The following is a 6,000-nucleotide window of genomic DNA, read 5'->3' on the forward strand; positions in this document are numbered from 1 at the left end:
GGAGGCAAGGACACTTCATAGAGTTCTAGTAGTAAATACTATACATTGGTAAAAACTTCCTGAAGGACAATTTGATATAATGGGTCAAAAATTTTTTTAAACATGCAAAACTTCTGAGCCACCAGTTCCACTTCTAAGAGTCTGTTAAATAATCAAGAGTGTATACCAAGATTCATTTACTAGTATATTCATAAAAAGTTTGTTTTAATAATGAAGTATTAGAAACAACTTTAATGTCCAATAATACATGTCCAACAAATAAATAATGATGCAATCATGTGATGAAATACTATGCATGCATGTGTGCTAAGTTGCTTCAGTTGTGTCTGACTCTTTGCTACCTTATGGACTATAGCCCACCAGGCTCATCTGTCCATAGGATTCTCCAGGCAAGAATACTAGAGGGTGTTACCATTTCCTTCTCCAGGGGATCTTCCCAACCCAGGGATCAAACCTGCATCTTTTATGCCTCCTGCATTGGCAGGTAGGTTCTTTACCACTAACATCACCTGGGAAGCCCATGATGAAATACTATATAACCACTAAAAATGAAACAATTGGGAAATATTTATTGATATAGAAAACATTCATAATTTGTTAGCTGAAAAAAATGAACCATTTATGGATGAAATCATGTCTTGGATTTGCTCAAGAAACAATTCAGAATAAAGGGAAGTGATAGAGGATTTAGATAAAACAAGTTGGACCATGGGTTGATAATTATAGAAGTGAAATAATTGGGAAATGGAAGATCATTATCATAATAAGCCTGCTTTTGTATATTTTCAAAATTCTCCACAGTAAAGTGCTTTATAACTCTGTACAATATATGTGCATTTAAATATGAAAATGAAAAAGATATAAGATACACACCAAAAGTTGGATGGTCATACCTGCTTACTTTTCTTATCATTTGCTTATGTCTGTTCTTTAAGTGATCTGCACTAAAAGTGAATTATTTTTGTAATAAGAATTTCTAAAATTCCAACATAAAGTATGGCCTGCTCTACTACTCGTCCACATGCCCTTCAGAATCAAGTGTCATATTGTTTTCACGACTTTGTTTTATAATAGCATTCCATTTTTTCCCATTAGGAAACTATATATATGAAACACTAAAATTGGTTTTTAAGTTTGAGAAAAATTCATCCATGCATTCAGTTACAGGGCTTTCTTTAGAATACAATGATGAATTTATTGCTAATTTCTCAGAATGTTACCTTTTAGTTCAGTGCTTCTGCACCCTGGCTGGCTATATTAATACATTAAAATTACCTGGGATTTTCAAAACAACACCATTGCCCAGCCTCTGTTCTACCAAGGTTCTCATTTAATTGGTCTGAGACAGGGCTCAGGCACTGGCATTTTTTTTAATTAATTAATTTATTTTAATTGGAGGCTAATTACTTTACAATATTGTAGTGGTTTTTGCCATACATTGACGTGAATCATCCATGGGTGTACATCTGTTGTACATGTACAACATCCTGAACCCCCATCCTGAACATCCCGTCCTGAACCCCGCTGCCACCTCCCTTCCCATCCCTTCCCTCAGGGTCATCCCAGCACACCAGCCCTGAGCACCCTGTCTCTTGCATTGAACCTGGACTGGCGATCTATTTCACATATGATAATATACATGTTTCAATGCTATTCTCTTAAATCTTCCCACCCTCACCTTCTCCCACAGAGTCCAAAAGTCTGTTCTTTATTTCTGTGTGTCTTTTGCTGTCTCGCATATAGGGTCATCGTTACCATCTTTCTAAATTCCATATATATGCGTTAATATACTGTATTGGTGTTTTTCATTCTGACTTACTTCGCTCTATATAATAGGCTCCAGTTTCCATGGGGTGGCAAAGAGTCGGACATGACTGAGCGACTTCACTTTCACTTTCACTTTCACTTTCATCCACCTCATTATAACTGATTCAAATGAGTTCTTTTTAGTAGCTGTGTATATGTATTGTGTATACGTACCACAGCTTTCTTATCCATTCATCTGCCAATGGACATCTAAGTTGCTTCCATGTCCTGGCTATTGTAAACAGTGCTGCGATGAACATTGAGGTACACCTGTCTCTTTCAATTCTGGTTTCCTCGGTGTGTATGCCCAGCAGTGGGATTGCTGGGTCGTATGGCAGTTGTAGTTCCAGTTTTTTAAGGAATCTCCACACTGTTCTCCATAATGGCTGTACTAGTTTGCATTCCCACCAACAGTGTAAGAGGATTCCCTTTTCTTCACACCCTCTCCAGCATTTATTGTTTGTAGACTTTTTGATAGCAGCCATTCTGACCAGCGTGAAATGGTACCTCATTGTGGTTTTGCTTTGCATTTCTCTGATAATGAGTGATGTTGAGCATCTTTTCATGTGTTTGTTAGCCATCTGTATGTCTTCTTTGGAGAAATGTCTGTTTAGTTCTTTGGCCCATTTTTTGATTGGGTCGTTTATGTTTCTGGAATTGAGCTGCAGGAGCTGCTTGTATATTTTTGAGATTAATTCTTTGTCAGTTGCTTAGTTTGCTATTATTTTCTCCCATTCTGAAGGCTGTCTTTTCACCTTGCTTATAGTTTCCTTTTTTGTGCAAAATCTTTTAAGTTTAATTAGGTCTCATTTATTTATTTTTTTTATTTCCATTACTCTGGAAGGTGGGTCATAGAGGATCCTGCTGTGATTTATGTCAGAGAGTTATTTGCCTATGTTTTCCTCTAGGAGTTATATAGTTTCTGGTCTTACATTTAGATCTTTAATCCATTTTGAGTTTATTTTTGTGTATGGTGTTAGAAAGTGTTCTAGTTTCATTCTTTTACAAGTGGTTGACCAGTTTTCCCAGCACCACTTGTTAAAGAGATTGTCTTTTCTCCATTGTATATTTTTGCCTCTTTTGTCAAAGATAAGGTGTCCATATGTGCGTGGATTTATCTCTGGGCTTTCTGTTTTGTTCCATTGATCTGTATTTCTGTCTTCATGACAGTACCATACTGTTTTGATGACTGTGGCTTTGTAGTATAGTCTGAAGTCAGGCAGGTTGATTCCTCCAGTTCCATTCTTCTTTCTCAAGATTGCTTGGGCTATTTGAGGTTTTTTGTATTTCCATACAAATTGTGAAATTATCTGTTCTAGTTCTCTGAAAAATATTGTTGGTAGCTTGATAGGGATTGCATTGAATCTATAGATTGCTTTGGGTAGTATACTCATTTTCACTATATTGATTCTTCCAATCCATGAACATGGTATATTTATCCATCTATTTGTGTCATCTTTGATTTCTTTCACCAGTGTTTCATAGTTTTCTATATATAGGTCTTTTTTTTCCTTAGGTAGATTTATTCCTAAGTATTTTATCCTTTTCATTGCAATAGTGAATGGAATTGTTTCCTTAATTTCTCTTTCAGTTTTCTCATTATTAGTGTATAGGAATGCAAGGGATTTCTGTGTGTTAATTTTATATCCTGCAACTTTACTATAGTCATTGATTAGCTCTAGTCATTTTCTGGTGGAGTCTTTAGGATTTTCTATGTAGAGGATCATGTCATCTGCAAATGGCACTGGCATTTTTTAAAACTCCCTGTTGATTCTAATGGGCAGGCATAACTTAGAGTTACTGTCTTATTGCCTACTTCAGACAGCAACTCTCAACCCTAGTCACACTCTGGAGTCAGTTATAAAAAACACTGATGTCTAAAGCCTATCCCCCAAATTTCTGATTTAGTTGGTCTAGGCTGTGACATGGGCATTGGAATTTTTACCTCTACCCCTCCCTATCCACTCAACATAAATATCTTTCATTTATTCACTGATGTCTGAGATTTACCTCTTTGCTAAGAATATTCTCTTAAAATATTAACACCCCACTAAAAAAATATACACTAAGGTTTGCAATCCCTGAAAATATACACTAAGGTTTGTGAAAGCAAAAATGTGGTTAATCTGTCTTTTGCATCAACAATCTGAAAAGTTTTGCATATGGGGAAAGAGAAAAAAGTGACAAGGGAAAGGGTTCTGGAGGGCATAATATATTACATACTGATATAGATAGAGATAAAAGAGGGAGAGAAAAAGGGCAAAGCTCAATAGAGAGAAAGTACAAGATGAATTTTCCTTGCTTTAAAAGCAGAAGATGGCACACAAAGACAAATACTGTATGATTCCACTTATATGAGTTACTTAAGAGTAGTCAAAATCACAGAGACAGAAGATCAGAGGTGGCTGCCAGGGGCTGGGAGGAGGAGGGGAGGTATTGTTTAATGGGTCCAAAGTTTCAGTTTTGCAAGATGAAAAGAGGTCTGGTGACAGATGGTGGTAATGGTTGCACAACAATATGAATGTATTTAATACCACTGAACTACATGCTTTACAATGGTAAAGACTGTACATTTTGCTATGTATTTTACCCAACTGAAAAAAAAATTAGGGAAAAAGCAGAAGATGACAACTATGTTTGGACACCTTAAGGTTGAATCTACCACCAGCTGAGCTTTAATGAGCTTAAACCAAATATCCTCAGAAGATCCAAAGATGAGTTTCCCCATGCAACCAACTCTCCATTCTGAGCTTGGAGAAGAGCTCCAAGCTCTCTTCTCCAAGCTCTGAAGTAGAAAACGCACTTCACCTTACTGTTGTTCTCAGGATCACACTGAAAAACATCTCTGTGGGCCCTAAATGAGCCCAATAAAATTGGTAACCCCATTAATCAATATTTTTAACTTTGCAAAGCATGCCTGGAGCCACTTTTCTGGTGTTGAAAGTTTAACATTGAGTTTCAAAGACCACAACTAAATCCCAGAGCTTGCCCAGGTTTCAGTAACTTCACAATGCATGTGGCGGGCCTTTAATGTTTCCTTTGTTAATGGCACTCTTCTTTCTGGAACTCTCACTTTTCAGGAACTCAAATTTTTCCAGGTATCTGGTTCCAGTTTTTTGTTGCCACTTTCTCTCATCTCCAAAGTTTTCCTATTGTCTTCTGAACTTGAAGCCATAAAACATAATATTGTAAAATTAGCTTGTAAACCCTTAACTAAATACTCAGTAAAATGGAAAATTTCTTCAAGCAATCAATAAAATAGTAACAGATGACTGGGAAAACCTCGCTGATATCACATGTAACTTTCAGTTTTCCATTGTAAACCAAAGTCTTCATCTAGCTTTTAGATTTTAGTTTTAAATTGACTTTGTCTTAACACTCTTGTCAGTGTTTCTTAAGCTTGCCTTATGATACAGACAAGCACTTAGGGTGCTTGTGAAAAAAAAAAATGCAGACAACCAAAACCCTCCACAGGAGATTCTGATTCAGTAACTCTAGGGTGGAACCCAAACCTTCATAACTGTCTGTGGGTCTCTGGTGATTCTGCATTAAGTTAAGTTGCCTGCAGGTAAGACAGAGGAAAGCAGCAGATATAGCTCTTTCCAACTCTCCCACTCCTCATCTCCTCTTTGCAACTGTTCTAGAACTTCCCTGCATTTTCCCTGGACTTTGCTGTCTTGTCTCAATCTTGCTATTCAAAATGTGGTCCTCAGACCCTGGTGAGGTGCAGCAGCCTCACCTGGAAGCTTATTAGAAATGCAGAATCTCAGGCCCACCTCAGTCCTTAGGAATCTTCACTTTAACAAGATCCATGGATAATTTATCTTTCTCCTGACTAGTACAGCACTGAAAGAGAGCTCTTTCTCAAACTTTTTGGTAAACATAAAATGTACTCTCTCTCACTCTATGTGTGTGTGTGTACATGTGTGCGTGCACACATGTGTGTGTGGTCACATGGCCTTTACATAGCTAAAACATATATTGCACTTCCTATATTCCAAGCACTGTCTTTGTCTTCACAACAACCCTACATAGAAGGTACGATTATTATCCTTTGACAGAAAAGAGCCCTGAGACACAGCAGCTCATTAACTTGCTCACACTTAGTTTCCATAGCTGGTAAGTGGGGCAGCTGGACTCAAACCAGGCCCATTTTGATTCCTGCCACAGCCCTCTCCATCTTCCCCAGGATTT

The sequence above is a fragment of the Bos taurus genome, chromosome 11, assembly GCF_002263795.3.
Source record: "Bos taurus isolate L1 Dominette 01449 registration number 42190680 breed Hereford chromosome 11, ARS-UCD2.0, whole genome shotgun sequence".
Classification (NCBI taxonomy): Eukaryota; Metazoa; Chordata; class Mammalia; order Artiodactyla; family Bovidae; genus Bos; species Bos taurus.